This window comes from Chrysochloris asiatica, unplaced genomic scaffold (assembly GCF_000296735.1).
Source record: "Chrysochloris asiatica unplaced genomic scaffold, ChrAsi1.0 scaffold00058, whole genome shotgun sequence".
Taxonomy (NCBI): domain Eukaryota; kingdom Metazoa; phylum Chordata; class Mammalia; order Afrosoricida; family Chrysochloridae; genus Chrysochloris; species Chrysochloris asiatica.
Genome location: NW_006408576.1, coordinates 8,806,092 through 8,809,807, shown reverse-complemented (window position 1 = coordinate 8,809,807; position 3,716 = coordinate 8,806,092).

Sequence of the window (3,716 nt, the reverse complement as noted above, 5' to 3'; positions counted from 1 at the left end):
TATATAAAATATAAATCTAGGAAAATTGAAATGGAATGTTTAAACATCAATATTGAATGCATTAGTGAGCTAAAATGGCCTGCGTATAGACCATTATGAATCTGGCAATCACATGGCTTACAATGCTGGGAATGACAAATTGAAGAAGTATGGTATCACATTCTTCATCTAAAAGAACATATCAACAGCTGTCTTGAAATACAATGCTGTCTGTGATAGGATAATATCCACATGCCTATAAAGAAGACCAGTTAATACCACTATCATTCAAATTTACACACAACCACTAAAGCCAGTGAAGATAAAATAGAATAATTCCACCAACTTCTTCAGTCTGAAATTGAAATTAACCAAGCATACAATCAAGATGTATTGATACTTACTGGCAATTGGAATTTAAATGTAGGTGGAAACTATGACCTTGGTGATATAAATGATGCTGGAGATCACATGATAGAATATAGGTAGACCAATGATTTCTTCATTGCAAATACTTTTTAAAACAACATAAAAGATGACTATGCTCCATGGCCGCACCAGATGGCATACACAGAAATCAAATTCACTACATCTGTGGAATGAGACAGTGGAAAAGTTCTGTTATCAGGTAAAACACGGCCACGGTCAGACTGTGGAATAGAGTATCAATTGCTTGTATGCAAGTTCAGGCTGAAGCTTAAGAAAATTAAAACAAATCAACAAGAGCTACAATATGGCTTTGAACATATCCTACCTGAATTTAGAGATGATGTGAAGAACAGATTTGATGCATTAAACACTAAAGATCAAAGACCAGAAGAGTTGTGATATGATATCAAGAAAATCATACAGGAAGGTCATTAAAAAGACAAGAAAGAAGGAAAATATCAAAATGGATGTCAGAAGACACTCTGAAACTTGCTCTCCAGTGTAGAGATGCTAAAGAAAATGGAAGAAATTAGTAGGTAAAAAAGCTGAATAGAAAATTTCAAAATTCAGCTTGAGAAGACAAAGTCAAATAATATAAATAAATGTGAAAAGACCTGGAGAGTTAGAAAGCAAAAAGGGAAAAATATGCTCAACATTTCTCAAACAGAGAGAAGTAAAGAAAAAAATCAATTCTCAACTTGCAATATTGAAGGATTTTATGGGCAAAATATTTAATGATACAGAAAGCATCAAAATAAGATGAAAGGAATGCACAGTCATTGTACCAAAAAGAAATGGTCGTTATTCAACCACTTCAAGAGGTAGCATATGATCAATAGCCAATGATACTGATGGAAGAAGTCCAATATGCATGAAGGCATTGGCAAAGAACAAGGCACCAGGCATCGAGGGAATACAAACCAATCTATTTTGGAAGAACCACAGCCAGAATGCTTCTTGGAAAGTAGGATTATCAGACTCCATCGCTCTTACTTCAGACATATTATCAGGAGGAAACAGTCCCTGGAGAAGATTATTATATTTGGCAAAGTGGAGAGTCTGAGAAAAAGAGGAAAACCCCCAATAAGATCGATTAGCACAGTGGCAACAACAATGGGCTTAAATGTAGCAATGATTGTGAGGTTGGTGCAGAACCAGACAGTGTTTCATTCTGCTGTGCCTAAAGTCACTATAAGGCAGTATCGCTTCGATGGCACTACTCAAAAACAACAACAACAAATTAAATGTATGACCTTTTAATAGAAAAGAATCAATCTAAAATTATTAACACTCATGTCTGGAACTAAAAGATCATGCTTCCAATTTCTAAAAGGTTTTGTTATCCATGGAAAAAACATTAGTTCAGAAAACAATGCCTAAATATAGCTGTGCTTTCTCCATATAAATACTATTTGTGAGAAGAGAGGAAGGAAGCTCCTTGATCATCAGTGAGTCTCATGCAACGACCTGGAGTGATGCTTTAGAATAAGCACTGGACCAGAAGGTTGGTTTGAACCACAAGGTTGGCGATTCAAACTCACTAGCTGCTTCTCTGACACCGTAAACTGGTTGTCATGAGTCAGAAACAACTCAATGGCAAATGCTTTCTAAAAGTGAAAAGTTGTGCATATATCCATCTGCAACATGTTTCATAATATTGATTTTGAAGGCAGTGAATTTGAACTATAGTGTTTTACTTTTGCCCAACAATGTAAAACTCTTTTATAGAATATTATACTAAACTATTGCAAAATTTGGAGTCCTGATGTGGCATTGTGAGTTAATGCGCTAGACTGTCAAATTGAACTGCAAGGTTGGTGGTTCAAGCTCACCAGCTGCTTCTCGGAAACCCTCTACAGGGTCACTATGGGTCAGAATAGATTCGACAACACTTAGCAACAACATTTCAGGATTTTGGCAATGCAAAGATCACACATTCATTCATATTGATTTTTCTTTTAAAAACACATTGTTGAAACAGATAAGTTTTCAAACATCCCTAATGTGTAACAAAACCCAAATTTAATAAGGTGTGATTATTTAGACTTTCTATTTTTCCAAAAATATCCTATACTATATATATTGTTGTTGTGTGCCGTGGAGTCGGCTCTAACTCATAGTGACCCTGTACAGGGTTTCCGAGGCTATAAATCTTTACGGATGCAGAATGCCTCATCTTTCTCCTACGGAACACCTGGTAGTTTCGAACTGCTGACCTTGCGGCTTGCAGCCTGATTCATAACCACTACGCTACCAGAGCTCCTTATACATATATATATTCCTTTTAATTTTTTTTATTGTGAATTATGTGGGTTTACATGGGAGAACATCAGTTTTACATTCATCCTATGGTATTTCGTTTCACTGCAATGATTAAATCCCCACCATGCATCATCAAATAACTAAAGGGTACCCCCTACAGGCCCACCCCCCACCCTGGGCCATCAGCACACAGCCCCTCTCCCTCCCTGAGTCCAGTGTCCCTGTCCCCTCCATCTATCCATGTCACCGTCTCTGTCTCCATCCCTGGCATCATTGCCGCTCTGGGTAGGGTCCCCCTCTTCGCTCTTCGCACTTGATGGTCCCAGGGACCTCCGCTCTTGGACTGCAAAATCAATCACTCCCCTCCTTTTGTCAAAAAACATCTACCTCTGTATTTCCTAGCCTCACAGTCAGTACTGACGGTTTCACTATTGTACTATATGAGTCTTATCCCTATTTAGCCAGCCTGGTCCCAACAAATTAGAAATCATTCAGTGGAGGTTCTACCTACCCCTGCCCCATCTGGAACTAGGCTCCCTCTGGAAATCTTGTAAGCCAGTTACTTCTTGCCTTTGTAGACCCCCCCAATTTTGGGTAGCCAACGTCAATGTTGCCCATCCCTGTCAACCCTGTGTACAGAGGGGGTGAGAGTGATCCTCGCTGTAAAGATTTGTTCCCTTTTTTGAGCTACTACATCCATAAGTAAGGAACTCTAGTAGCATAGTGGTTATGAATCAGATTGGACCATTTTGCAGTCTCATCAGCAATGCAGGAGTGTCCCAATCTCTCCACATCCCCGCCAACATTTATTGTCCTCACCTTTTTTGATCTTTGCTATTGTTGGTGGTGAAAGATGAGGCTTTCTACTCTCATCAAGATTTACAGCCTTGGAAACCTGGTACAGGGTCGCTATGGGTCGGAATCAACTCGATGGCACTAAACAACAACAACAACAACATTGTTGTTGGTGTGAGATGATATCACATAGTTGTTTTGATTTGCATCTCTCTAATGGCTCATGATTGTGAATATTTCTTCATATATAT